The sequence below is a fragment of the Stegostoma tigrinum genome, chromosome 29 (genome assembly GCF_030684315.1).
Source record: "Stegostoma tigrinum isolate sSteTig4 chromosome 29, sSteTig4.hap1, whole genome shotgun sequence".
Lineage (NCBI taxonomy): Eukaryota > Metazoa > Chordata > Chondrichthyes > Orectolobiformes > Stegostomatidae > Stegostoma > Stegostoma tigrinum.
In genome coordinates, this window is record NC_081382.1 from 48,394,110 (window position 1) to 48,408,778 (window position 14,669).

Genomic DNA, 14,669 nt, shown 5'->3' on the forward strand with positions numbered 1-14,669 from the left:
AGGGCGAGAAACAGAGGGGCTGAAACAGAGGGGCTGAAACAGAGGGGCTGAAACAGAGGGGCTGAAACAGAGGACGAGAAACAGTGGGCGAGAAACAGAGGGCGAGAAACAGAGGGGCTGAAACAGAGGGGCTGAAACAGAGGGGCTGAAACAGAGGGCGAGAAACAGAGGGCGAGAAACAGAGGGGCTGAAACAGAGGGGCTGATACAGAGGGGCTGAAACAGAGGGGCTGAAACAGTGGGCGAGAAACAGAGGGGCTGAAACAGAGGGGCTGAAACAGAGGGGCTGAAACAGAGGGCGAGAAACAGAGGGCGATAAACAGAGGGGCTGAAATAGAGGGGCTGAAACAGAGGGGCTGAAACAGAGGGCGAGAAACAGAGGGCGAGAAACAGAGGGCGAGAAACAGAGGACGAGAAACAGAGGGGCTGAAACAGAGGGGCTGAAACAGAGGGGCTGAAATAGATGGCGAGAAACAGAGGGGCTGAAACAGATGGTCTGAAACAGAGGGGCTGAAATAGAGGGGCTGAAACAGAGGGCGAGAAACAGAGGGGCTGAAACAGAGGGGCTGAAACAAAGGGGCTGAAACAGAGGGGCTGAAACAGAGGGCGAGAAACAGAGGGCGAGAAACAGAGGGCGAGGAACAGAGGGGCTGAAACAGAGGGGCTGAAACAGAGGGGCTGAAACAGAGGGCGAGAAACAGAGGGCGAGAAACAGAGAGCGAGAAACAGAGGGCCAGAAACAGAGGGCGAGAAACAGAGGGGTTGAAACAGAGGGGCTGAAACAGAGGGGCTGAAACAGAGGGCGAGAAACAGTGGGCGAGAAACAGAGGACGAAAAACAGAGGTGCTGAAACAGAGGGGCTGAAACAGAGGGGCTGAAACAGAGGGCGAGAAACAGAGCCGAGAAACAGAGAGCGAGAAACAGAGGGCGAGAAACAGAGGACGAGAAACAGAGGGGCTGAAACAGAGGGGCTGAAACAGAGGGGCTGAAATAGATGGCGAGAAACAGAGGGGCTGAAACAGATGGGCTGAAACAGAGGGGCTGAAATAGAGGGGCTGAAACAGAGGGCGAGAAACAGAGGGCGAGAAACAGAGAGCGAGAAACAGAGAGCGAGAAACAGAGGGCGAGAAACCAAGGGCGAGAAACAGAGGGGCTGAAACAGAGTGGGTGAAACAGAGGGGCTGAAACAGAGGGGCTGATACAGAGGGGCTGAAACAGAGTGGCTGAAACAGAGGGCGAGAAACAGAGGGGCTGAAACAGAGGGGCTGAAACAGAGGGCGAGAAACAGAGGGGCTGAAACAGAGGGGCTGAAACAGAGGGGCTGAAACAGACGGACTAAAACAGAGGGGCTGAAACAGAGGGCGAGAAACAGAGGGGCTGAAACAGCGGGCGAGAAACAGAGTGGCTGAAACAGAGGGCGTGAAACAAATGGCGAGAAACAGAGGTGCTGAAACAGAGGGGCTGAAACAGAGGGGCTGAAACAGAGGGGCTGAAACAGAGGGCGAGAAACAGAGAGGCTGAAACAGAGGGGCTGAAACAGATGGCGAGAAACAGAGGGGCTGAAACAGTGGGCGAGAAACAGAGGGGCTGAAACAGAGGGCGAGAAACAGAGAAAGAGAATCATAGGGCGAGAAACAGAGGGGCTGAAACAGAGGGGCTGAAACAGCGGGGCTGAAACAGATGGGCTGAAACAGAGGGGCTGAAACAGAGGGGCTGAAGCAGTGGGCGAGAAAAAGAGGGCGAGAAACAGAGGGCGAGAAACAGAGGGCGAGAAACAGAGGGGCTGAAACAGAGGGGCTGATACCTGATGGCTGAAACAGAGGGTCTGAAACAGAGGGCGAGAAACAGAGGGGCTGAAACAGAGGGCGAGAAACAGAGGGGCTGAAACAGAGGGGCTTAAACAGAAGGGCTGAAAAAGAGGGGCTGAAACAGAGGGGCTGAAACAGAGGGCGAGAAACAGAGGGGCTGAAACAGAGGTCGAGAAACAGAGGCCGATAAACAGAGGGGCTGAAATAGAGGGGCTGAAACAGAGGGGCTGAAACAGAGGGCGAGAAACAGAGGGCGAGAAACAGAGGGCGAGAAACAGAGGGCGAGAAACAGAGGGGCTGAAACAGAGGGGCTGAAACAGAGGGGCTGAAACAGAGGGGCTGAAACAGAGGGCGAGAAACAGAGGGGCTGAAACAGAGGGGCTGAAACAAAGGGGCTGAAACAGAGGGGCTGAAACAGAGGGCGAGAAACAGAGGGCGAGAAACAGAGGGCGAGGAACAGAGGGGCTGAAACAGAGGGGCTGAAACAGAGGGGCTGAAACAGAGGGCGAGAAACAGAGGGCGAGAAACAGAGAGCGAGAAACAGAGGTCCAGAAACAGAGGGCGAGAAACAGAGGGGCTGAAACAGAGTGGCTGAAACAGAGGGGCTGAAACTGAGGGCGAGAAACAGTGGGCGAGAAACAGAGGACGAAAAACAGAGGTGCTGAAACAGAGGGGCTGAAACAGAGGGGCTGAAACAGAGGGCGAGAATCAGAGCCGAGAAACAGAGAGCGAGAAACAGAGGGCGAGAAACAGAGGACGAGAAACAGAGGGGCTGAAACAGAGGGGCTGAAACAGAGGGGCTGAAATAGATGGCGAGAAACAGAGGGGCTGAAACAGAGGGGCTGAAACAGAGGGGCTGAAATAGAGGGGCTGAAACAGAGGGCGAGAAACAGAGGGCGAGAAACAGAGAGCGAGAAACAGAGAGCGAGAAACAGAGGGCGAGAAACCAAGGGCGAGAAACAGAGGGGCTGAAACAGAGGGGGTGAAACAGAGGGGCTGAAACAGAGGGGCTGATACAGAGGGGCTGAAACAGAGTGGCTGAAACAGAGGGCGAGAAACAGAAGGGCTGAAACAGAGGGGCTGAAACAGAGGGCGAGAAACAGAGGGGCTGAAACAGAGGGGCTGAAACAGAGGGGCTCAAACAGACGGACTAAAACAGAGGGGCTGAAACAGAGGGCGAGAAACAGAGGGGCTGAAACAGAGGGCGAGAAACAGAGGGGCTGAAACAGAGGGCGTGAAACAAATGGCGAGAAACAGAGGTGCTGAAACAGAGGGGCTGAAACAGAGGGGCTGAAACAGAGGGGCTGAAACAGAGGGCGAGAAACAGAGAGGCTGAAACAGAGGGGCTGAAACAGATGGCGAGAAACAGAGGGGCTGAAACAGTGGGCGAGAAACAGAGGGGCTGAAACAGAGGGCGAGAAACAGAGAAAGAGAAACAGAGGGCGAGAAACAGAGGGGCTGAAACAGAGGGGCTGAAACAGCGGGGCTGAAACAGATGGGCTGAAACAGAGGGGCTGAAACAGAGGGGCTGAAGCAGTGGGCGAGAAAAAGAGGGCGAGAAACAGAGGGCGAGAAACAGAGGGCGAGAAACAGAGGGGCTGAAACAGAGGGGCTGATACCTGATGGCTGAAACAGAGGGTCTGAAACAGAGGGCGAGAAACAGACTGGCTGAAACAGAGGGCGAGAAACAGAGGGGCTGAAACAGAGGGGCTTAAACAGCAGGGCTGAAAAAGAGGGGCTGAAACAGAGGGGCTGAAACAGAGGGCGAGAAACAGAGGGGCTGAAACAGAGGGCGAGAAACAGATGGGCTGAAACCGAGGGCGAGAAACAGAGGGCGAGAAACAGAGGGGCTGAAACAGAGGGGCTGAAACAGAGGAGCTGAAACGGAGGGGCTGAAACAGAGGGGATGAAACAGAGGGCGAGAAACAGAGGGGCTGAAACAGAGGGGCTGAAACAGAGGGGCTGAAACAGAGGGGCTGAAACAGAGGACGAGAAACAGTGGGCGAGAAACAGAGGGCGAGAAACAGAGGGGCTGAAACAGAGGGGCTGAAACAGAGGGGCTGAAACAGAGGGCGAGAAACAGAGGGCGAGAAACAGAGGGGCTGAAACAGAGGGGCTGATACAGAGGGGCTGAAACAGAGGGGCTGAAACAGTGGGCGAGAAACAGAGGGGCTGAAACAGAGGGGCTGAAACAGAGGGCGAGAAACAGAGGGCGAGAAACAGAGGGCGAGAAACAGAGGGCGAGAAACAGAGGACGAGAAACAGAGGGGCTGAAACAGAGGGGCTGAAACAGAGGGGCTGAAATAGATGGCGAGAAACAGAGGGGCTGAAACAGATGGTCTGAAACAGAGGGGCTGAAATAGAGGGGCTGAAACAGAGGGCGAGAAACAGAGGGGCTGAAACAGAGGGGCTGAAACAAAGGGGCTGAAACAGAGGGGCTGAAACAGAGGGCGAGAAACAGAGGGCGAGAAACAGAGGGCGAGGAACAGAGGGGCTGAAACAGAGGGGCTGAAACAGAGGGGCTGAAACAGAGGGCGAGAAACAGAGGGCGAGAAACAGAGAGCGAGAAACAGAGGGCCAGAAACAGAGGGCGAGAAACAGAGGGGTTGAAACAGAGGGGCTGAAACAGAGGGGCTGAAACAGAGGGCGAGAAACAGTGGGCGAGAAACAGAGGACGAAAAACAGAGGTGCTGAAACAGAGGGGCTGAAACAGAGGGGCTGAAACAGAGGGCGAGAAACAGAGCCGAGAAACAGAGAGCGAGAAACAGAGGGCGAGAAACAGAGGACGAGAAACAGAGGGGCTGAAACAGAGGGGCTGAAACAGAGGGGCTGAAATAGATGGCGAGAAACAGAGGGGCTGAAACAGATGGGCTGAAACAGAGGGGCTGAAATAGAGGGGCTGAAACAGAGGGCGAGAAACAGAGGGCGAGAAACAGAGAGCGAGAAACAGAGAGCGAGAAACAGAGGGCGAGAAACCAAGGGCGAGAAACAGAGGGGCTGAAACAGAGTGGGTGAAACAGAGGGGCTGAAACAGAGGGGCTGATACAGAGGGGCTGAAACAGAGTGGCTGAAACAGAGGGCGAGAAACAGAGGGGCTGAAACAGAGGGGCTGAAACAGAGGGCGAGAAACAGAGGGGCTGAAACAGAGGGGCTGAAACAGAGGGGCTGAAACAGACGGACTAAAACAGAGGGGCTGAAACAGAGGGCGAGAAACAGAGGGGCTGAAACAGCGGGCGAGAAACAGAGTGGCTGAAACAGAGGGCGTGAAACAAATGGCGAGAAACAGAGGTGCTGAAACAGAGGGGCTGAAACAGAGGGGCTGAAACAGAGGGGCTGAAACAGAGGGCGAGAAACAGAGAGGCTGAAACAGAGGGGCTGAAACAGATGGCGAGAAACAGAGGGGCTGAAACAGTGGGCGAGAAACAGAGGGGCTGAAACAGAGGGCGAGAAACAGAGAAAGAGAATCATAGGGCGAGAAACAGAGGGGCTGAAACAGAGGGGCTGAAACAGCGGGGCTGAAACAGATGGGCTGAAACAGAGGGGCTGAAACAGAGGGGCTGAAGCAGTGGGCGAGAAAAAGAGGGCGAGAAACAGAGGGCGAGAAACAGAGGGCGAGAAACAGAGGGGCTGAAACAGAGGGGCTGATACCTGATGGCTGAAACAGAGGGTCTGAAACAGAGGGCGAGAAACAGAGGGGCTGAAACAGAGGGCGAGAAACAGAGGGGCTGAAACAGAGGGGCTTAAACAGAAGGGCTGAAAAAGAGGGGCTGAAACAGAGGGGCTGAAACAGAGGGCGAGAAACAGAGGGGCTGAAACAGAGGTCGAGAAACAGAGGCCGATAAACAGAGGGGCTGAAATAGAGGGGCTGAAACAGAGGGGCTGAAACAGAGGGCGAGAAACAGAGGGCGAGAAACAGAGGGCGAGAAACAGAGGGCGAGAAACAGAGGGGCTGAAACAGAGGGGCTGAAACAGAGGGGCTGAAACAGAGGGGCTGAAACAGAGGGCGAGAAACAGAGGGGCTGAAACAGAGGGGCTGAAACAAAGGGGCTGAAACAGAGGGGCTGAAACAGAGGGCGAGAAACAGAGGGCGAGAAACAGAGGGCGAGGAACAGAGGGGCTGAAACAGAGGGGCTGAAACAGAGGGGCTGAAACAGAGGGCGAGAAACAGAGGGCGAGAAACAGAGAGCGAGAAACAGAGGTCCAGAAACAGAGGGCGAGAAACAGAGGGGCTGAAACAGAGTGGCTGAAACAGAGGGGCTGAAACTGAGGGCGAGAAACAGTGGGCGAGAAACAGAGGACGAAAAACAGAGGTGCTGAAACAGAGGGGCTGAAACAGAGGGGCTGAAACAGAGGGCGAGAATCAGAGCCGAGAAACAGAGAGCGAGAAACAGAGGGCGAGAAACAGAGGACGAGAAACAGAGGGGCTGAAACAGAGGGGCTGAAACAGAGGGGCTGAAATAGATGGCGAGAAACAGAGGGGCTGAAACAGAGGGGCTGAAACAGAGGGGCTGAAATAGAGGGGCTGAAACAGAGGGCGAGAAACAGAGGGCGAGAAACAGAGAGCGAGAAACAGAGAGCGAGAAACAGAGGGCGAGAAACCAAGGGCGAGAAACAGAGGGGCTGAAACAGAGGGGGTGAAACAGAGGGGCTGAAACAGAGGGGCTGATACAGAGGGGCTGAAACAGAGTGGCTGAAACAGAGGGCGAGAAACAGAAGGGCTGAAACAGAGGGGCTGAAACAGAGGGCGAGAAACAGAGGGGCTGAAACAGAGGGGCTGAAACAGAGGGGCTCAAACAGACGGACTAAAACAGAGGGGCTGAAACAGAGGGCGAGAAACAGAGGGGCTGAAACAGAGGGCGAGAAACAGAGGGGCTGAAACAGAGGGCGTGAAACAAATGGCGAGAAACAGAGGTGCTGAAACAGAGGGGCTGAAACAGAGGGGCTGAAACAGAGGGGCTGAAACAGAGGGCGAGAAACAGAGAGGCTGAAACAGAGGGGCTGAAACAGATGGCGAGAAACAGAGGGGCTGAAACAGTGGGCGAGAAACAGAGGGGCTGAAACAGAGGGCGAGAAACAGAGAAAGAGAAACAGAGGGCGAGAAACAGAGGGGCTGAAACAGAGGGGCTGAAACAGCGGGGCTGAAACAGATGGGCTGAAACAGAGGGGCTGAAACAGAGGGGCTGAAGCAGTGGGCGAGAAAAAGAGGGCGAGAAACAGAGGGCGAGAAACAGAGGGCGAGAAACAGAGGGGCTGAAACAGAGGGGCTGATACCTGATGGCTGAAACAGAGGGTCTGAAACAGAGGGCGAGAAACAGACTGGCTGAAACAGAGGGCGAGAAACAGAGGGGCTGAAACAGAGGGGCTTAAACAGAAGGGCTGAAAAAGAGGGGCTGAAACAGAGGGGCTGAAACAGAGGGCGAGAAACAGAGGGGCTGAAACAGAGGGCGAGGAACAGATGGGCTGAAACCGAGGGCGAGAAACAGAGGGCGAGAAACAGAGGGGCTGAAACAGAGGGGCTGAAACAGAGGAGCTGAAACGGAGGGGCTGAAACAGAGGGGATGAAACAGAGGGCGAGAAACAGAGGGGCTGAAACAGAGGGGCTGAAACAGAGGGGCTGAAACAGAGGGGCTGAAACAGAGGACGAGAAACAGTGGGCGAGAAACAGAGGGCGAGAAACAGAGGGGCTGAAACAGAGGGGCTGAAACAGAGGGGCTGAAACAGAGGGCGAGAAACAGAGGGCGAGAAACAGAGGGGCTGAAACAGAGGGGCTGATACAGAGGGGCTGAAACAGAGGGGCTGAAACAGTGGGCGAGAAACAGAGGGGCTGAAACAGAGGGGCTGAAACAGAGGGCGAGAAACAGAGGGCGAGAAACAGAGGGCGAGAAACAGAGGACGAGAAACAGAGGGGCTGAAACAGAGGGGCTGAAACAGAGCGGCTGAAATAGATGGCGAGAAACAGAGGGGCTGAAACAGATGGGCTGAAACAGAGGGGCTGAAATAGAGGGGCTGAAACAGAGGGCGAGAAACAGAGGGGCTGAAACAGAGGGGCTGAAACAAAGGGGCTGAAACAGAGGGGCTGAAACAGAGGGCGAGAAACAGAGGGCGAGAAACAGAGGGCGAGGAACAGAGGGGCTGAAACAGAGGGGCTGAAACAGAGGGGCTGAAACAGAGGGCGAGAAACAGAGGGCGAGAAACAGAGAGCGAGAAACAGAGGGCCAGAAACAGAGGGCGAGAAACAGAGGGGTTGAAACAGAGGGGCTGAAACAGAGGGGCTGAAACAGAGGGCGAGAAACAGTGGGCGAGAAACAGAGGACGAAAAACAGAGGTGCTGAAACAGAGGGGCTGAAAAAGAGGGGCTGAAACAGAGGGCGAGAAACAGAGCCGAGAAACAGAGAGCGAGAAACAGAGGGCGAGAAACAGAGGGGCTGAAACAGAGGGGCTGAAACAGAGGGGCTGAAATAGATGGCGAGAAACAGAGGGGCTGAAACAGATGGGCTGAAACAGAGGGGCTGAAATAGAGGGGCTGAAACAGAGGGCGAGAAACAGAGGGCGAGAAACAGAGAGCGAGAAACAGAGAGCGAGAAACAGAGGGCGAGAAACCAAGGGCGAGAAACAGAGGGGCTGAAACAGAGTGGGTGAAACAGAGGGGCTGAAACAGAGGGGCTGATACAGAGGGGCTGAAACAGAGTGGCTGAAACAGAGGGCGAGAAACAGAGGGGCTGAAACAGAGGGGCTGAAACAGAGGGCGAGAAACAGAGGGGCTGAAACAGAGGGGCTGAAACAGAGGGGCTGAAACAGACGGACTAAAACAGAGGGGCTGAAACAGAGGGCGAGAAACAGAGGGGCTGAAACAGCGGGCGAGAAACAGAGTGGCTGAAACAGAGGGCGTGAAACAAATGGCGAGAAACAGAGGTGCTGAAACAGAGGGGCTGAAACAGAGGGGCTGAAACAGAGGGGCTGAAACAGAGGGCGAGAAACAGAGAGGCTGAAACAGAGGGGCTGAAACAGATGGCGAGAAACAGAGGGGCTGAAACAGTGGGCGAGAAACAGAGGGGCTGAAACAGAGGGCGAGAAACAGAGAAAGAGAATCAGAGGGCGAGAAACAGAGGGGCTGAAACAGAGGGGCTGAAACAGCGGGGCTGAAACAGATGGGCTGAAACAGAGGGGCTGAAACAGAGGGGCTGAAGCAGTGGGCGAGAAAAAGAGGGCGAGAAACAGAGGGCGAGAAACAGAGGGCGAGAAACAGAGGGTCTGAAACAGAGGGGCTGATACCTGATGGCTGAAACAGAGGGTCTGAAACAGAGGGCGAGAAACAGAGGGGCTGAAACAGAGGGCGAGAAACAGAGGGGCTGAAACAGAGGGGCTTAAACAGAAGGGCTGAAAAAAAGGGGCTGAAACAGAGGGGCTGAAACAGAGGGCGAGAAACAGAGGGGCTGAAACAGAGGTCGAGAAACAGATGGGCTGAAACCGAGGGCGAGAAACAGAGGGGCTGAAACAGAGGGGGTGAAACAGAGGGGCTGAAACAGAGGGGCTGATACAGAGGGGCTGAAACAGAGTGGCTGAAACAGAGGGCGAGAAACAGAAGGGCTGAAACAGAGGGGCTGAAACAGAGGGCGAGAAACAGAGGGGCTGAAACAGAGGGGCTGAAACAGAGGGGCTCAAACAGACGGACTAAAACAGAGGGGCTGAAACAGAGGGCGAGAAACAGAGGGGCTGAAACAGAGGGCGAGAAACAGAGGGGCTGAAACAGAGGGCGTGAAACAAATGGCGAGAAACAGAGGTGCTGAAACAGAGGGGCTGAAACAGAGGGGCTGAAACAGAGGGGCTGAAACAGAGGGCGAGAAACAGAGAGGCTGAAACAGAGGGGCTGAAACAGATGGCGAGAAACAGAGGGGCTGAAACAGTGGGCGAGAAACAGAGGGGCTGAAACAGAGGGCGAGAAACAGAGAAAGAGAAACAGAGGGCGAGAAACAGAGGGGCTGAAACAGAGGGGCTGAAACAGCGGGGCTGAAACAGATGGGCTGAAACAGAGGGGCTGAAACAGAGGGGCTGAAGCAGTGGGCGAGAAAAAGAGGGCGAGAAACAGAGGGCGAGAAACAGAGGGCGAGAAACAGAGGGGCTGAAACAGAGGGGCTGATACCTGATGGCTGAAACAGAGGGTCTGAAACAGAGGGCGAGAAACAGACTGGCTGAAACAGAGGGCGAGAAACAGAGGGGCTGAAACAGAGGGGCTGAAACAGAGGGGCTGAAACAGAGGGGCTGAAACAGAGGACGAGAAACAGTGGGCGAGAAACAGAGGGCGAGAAACAGAGGGGCTGAAACAGAGGGGCTGAAACAGAGGGGCTGAAACAGAGGGCGAGAAACAGAGGGCGAGAAACAGAGGGGCTGAAACAGAGGGGCTGATACAGAGGGGCTGAAACAGAGGGGCTGAAACAGTGGGCGAGAAACAGAGGGGCTGAAACAGAGGGGCTGAAACAGAGGGCGAGAAACAGAGGGCGAGAAACAGAGGGCGAGAAACAGAGGACGAGAAACAGAGGGGCTGAAACAGAGGGGCTGAAACAGAGCGGCTGAAATAGATGGCGAGAAACAGAGGGGCTGAAACAGATGGGCTGAAACAGAGGGGCTGAAATAGAGGGGCTGAAACAGAGGGCGAGAAACAGAGGGGCTGAAACAGAGGGGCTGAAACAAAGGGGCTGAAACAGAGGGGCTGAAACAGAGGGCGAGAAACAGAGGGCGAGAAACAGAGGGCGAGGAACAGAGGGGCTGAAACAGAGGGGCTGAAACAGAGGGGCTGAAACAGAGGGCGAGAAACAGAGGGCGAGAAACAGAGAGCGAGAAACAGAGGGCCAGAAACAGAGGGCGAGAAACAGAGGGGTTGAAACAGAGGGGCTGAAACAGAGGGGCTGAAACAGAGGGCGAGAAACAGTGGGCGAGAAACAGAGGACGAAAAACAGAGGTGCTGAAACAGAGGGGCTGAAAAAGAGGGGCTGAAACAGAGGGCGAGAAACAGAGCCGAGAAACAGAGAGCGAGAAACAGAGGGCGAGAAACAGAGGGGCTGAAACAGAGGGGCTGAAACAGAGGGGCTGAAATAGATGGCGAGAAACAGAGGGGCTGAAACAGATGGGCTGAAACAGAGGGGCTGAAATAGAGGGGCTGAAACAGAGGGCGAGAAACAGAGGGCGAGAAACAGAGAGCGAGAAACAGAGAGCGAGAAACAGAGGGCGAGAAACCAAGGGCGAGAAACAGAGGGGCTGAAACAGAGTGGGTGAAACAGAGGGGCTGAAACAGAGGGGCTGATACAGAGGGGCTGAAACAGAGTGGCTGAAACAGAGGGCGAGAAACAGAGGGGCTGAAACAGAGGGGCTGAAACAGAGGGCGAGAAACAGAGGGGCTGAAACAGAGGGGCTGAAACAGAGGGGCTGAAACAGACGGACTAAAACAGAGGGGCTGAAACAGAGGGCGAGAAACAGAGGGGCTGAAACAGCGGGCGAGAAACAGAGTGGCTGAAACAGAGGGCGTGAAACAAATGGCGAGAAACAGAGGTGCTGAAACAGAGGGGCTGAAACAGAGGGGCTGAAACAGAGGGGCTGAAACAGAGGGCGAGAAACAGAGAGGCTGAAACAGAGGGGCTGAAACAGATGGCGAGAAACAGAGGGGCTGAAACAGTGGGCGAGAAACAGAGGGGCTGAAACAGAGGGCGAGAAACAGAGAAAGAGAATCAGAGGGCGAGAAACAGAGGGGCTGAAACAGAGGGGCTGAAACAGCGGGGCTGAAACAGATGGGCTGAAACAGAGGGGCTGAAACAGAGGGGCTGAAGCAGTGGGCGAGAAAAAGAGGGCGAGAAACAGAGGGCGAGAAACAGAGGGCGAGAAACAGAGGGGCTGAAACAGAGGGGCTGATACCTGATGGCTGAAACAGAGGGTCTGAAACAGAGGGCGAGAAACAGAGGGGCTGAAACAGAGGGCGAGAAACAGAGGGGCTGAAACAGAGGGGCTTAAACAGAAGGGCTGAAAAAAAGGGGCTGAAACAGAGGGGCTGAAACAGAGGGCGAGAAACAGAGGGGCTGAAACAGAGGTCGAGAAACAGATGGGCTGAAACCGAGGGCGAGAAACAGAGGGGCTGAAACAGAGGGGGTGAAACAGAGGGGCTGAAACAGAGGGGCTGATACAGAGGGGCTGAAACAGAGTGGCTGAAACAGAGGGCGAGAAACAGAAGGGCTGAAACAGAGGGGCTGAAACAGAGGGCGAGAAACAGAGGGGCTGAAACAGAGGGGCTGAAACAGAGGGGCTCAAACAGACGGACTAAAACAGAGGGGCTGAAACAGAGGGCGAGAAACAGAGGGGCTGAAACAGAGGGCGAGAAACAGAGGGGCTGAAACAGAGGGCGTGAAACAAATGGCGAGAAACAGAGGTGCTGAAACAGAGGGGCTGAAACAGAGGGGCTGAAACAGAGGGGCTGAAACAGAGGGCGAGAAACAGAGAGGCTGAAACAGAGGGGCTGAAACAGATGGCGAGAAACAGAGGGGCTGAAACAGTGGGCGAGAAACAGAGGGGCTGAAACAGAGGGCGAGAAACAGAGAAAGAGAAACAGAGGGCGAGAAACAGAGGGGCTGAAACAGAGGGGCTGAAACAGCGGGGCTGAAACAGATGGGCTGAAACAGAGGGGCTGAAACAGAGGGGCTGAAGCAGTGGGCGAGAAAAAGAGGGCGAGAAACAGAGGGCGAGAAACAGAGGGCGAGAAACAGAGGGTCTGAAACAGAGGGGCTGATACCTGATGGCTGAAACAGAGGGTCTGAAACAGAGGGCGAGAAACAGACTGGCTGAAACAGAGGGCGAGAAACAGAGGGGCTGAAACAGAGGGGCTTAAACAGAAGGGCTGAAAAAGAGGGGCTGAAACAGAGGGGCTGAAACAGAGGGCGAGAAACAGAGGGGCTGAAACAGAGGGCGAGAAACAGATGGGCTGAAACCGAGGGCGAGAAACAGAGGGCGAGAAACAGAGGGGCTGAAACAGAGGGGCTGAAACAGAGGAGCTGAAACGGAGGGGCTGAAACAGAGGGGATGAAACAGAGGGCGAGAAACAGAGGGGCTGAAACAGAGGGGCTGAAACAGAGGGGCTGAAACAGAGGGGCTGAAACAGAGGACGAGAAACAGTGGGCGAGAAACAGAGGGCGAGAAACAGAGGGGCTGAAACAGAGGGGCTGAAACAGAGGGGCTGAAACAGAGGGCGAGAAACAGAGGGCGAGAAACAGAGGGGCTGAAACAGAGGGGCTGATACAGAGGGGCTGAAACAGAGGGGCTGAAACAGTGGGCGAGAAACAGAGGGGCTGAAACAGAGGGGCTGAAACAGAGGGGCTGAAACAGAGGGCGAGAAACAGAGGGCGATAAACAGAGGGGCTGAAATAGAGGGGCTGAAACAGAGGGGCTGAAACAGAGGGCGAGAAACAGAGGGCGAGAAACAGAGGGCGAGAAACAGAGGACGAGAAACAGAGGGGCTGAAACAGAGGGGCTGAAACAGAGGGGCTGAAATAGATGGCGAGAAACAGAGGGGCTGAAACAGATGGTCTGAAACAGAGGGGCTGAAATAGAGGGGCTGAAACAGAGGGCGAGAAACAGAGGGGCTGAAACAGAGGGGCTGAAACAAAGGGGCTGAAACAGAGGGGCTGAAACAGAGGGCGAGAAACAGAGGGCGAGAAACAGAGGGCGAGGAACAGAGGGGCTGAAACAGAGGGGCTGAAACAGAGGGGCTGAAACAGAGGGCGAGAAACAGAGGGCGAGAAACAGAGAGCGAGAAACAGAGGGCCAGAAACAGAGGGCGAGAAACAGAGGGGTTGAAACAGAGGGGCTGAAACAGAGGGGCTGAAACAGAGGGCGAGAAACAGTGGGCGAGAAACAGAGGACGAAAAACAGAGGTGCTGAAACAGAGGGGCTGAAACAGAGGGGCTGAAACAGAGGGCGAGAAACAGAGCCGAGAAACAGAGAGCGAGAAACAGAGGGCGAGAAACAGAGGACGAGAAACAGAGGGGCTGAAACAGAGGGGCTGAAACAGAGGGGCTGAAATAGATGGCGAGAAACAGAGGGGCTGAAACAGATGGGCTGAAACAGAGGGGCTGAAATAGAGGGGCTGAAACAGAGGGCGAGAAACAGAGGGCGAGAAACAGAGAGCGAGAAACAGAGAGCGAGAAACAGAGGGCGAGAAACCAAGGGCGAGAAACAGAGGGGCTGAAACAGAGTGGGTGAAACAGAGGGGCTGAAACAGAGGGGCTGATACAGAGGGGCTGAAACAGAGTGGCTGAAACAGAGGGCGAGAAACAGAGGGGCTGAAACAGAGGGGCTGAAACAGAGGGCGAGAAACAGAGGGGCTGAAACAGAGGGGCTGAAACAGAGGGGCTGAAACAGACGGACTAAAACAGAGGGGCTGAAACAGAGGGCGAGAAACAGAGGGGCTGAAACAGCGGGCGAGAAACAGAGTGGCTGAAACAGAGGGCGTGAAACAAATGGCGAGAAACAGAGGTGCTGAAACAGAGGGGCTGAAACAGAGGGGCTGAAACAGAGGGGCTGAAACAGAGGGCGAGAAACAGAGAGGCTGAAACAGAGGGGCTGAAACAGATGGCGAGAAACAGAGGGGCTGAAACAGTGGGCGAGAAACAGAGGGGCTGAAACAGAGGGCGAGAAACAGAGAAAGAGAATCATAGGGCGAGAAACAGAGGGGCTGAAACAGAGGGGCTGAAACAGCGGGGCTGAAACAGATGGGCTGAAACAGAGGGGCTGAAACAGAGGGGCTGAAGCAGTGGGCGAGAAAAAGAGGGCGAGAAACAGAGGGCGAGAAACAGAGGGCGAGAAACAGAGGGGCTGAAACAGAGGG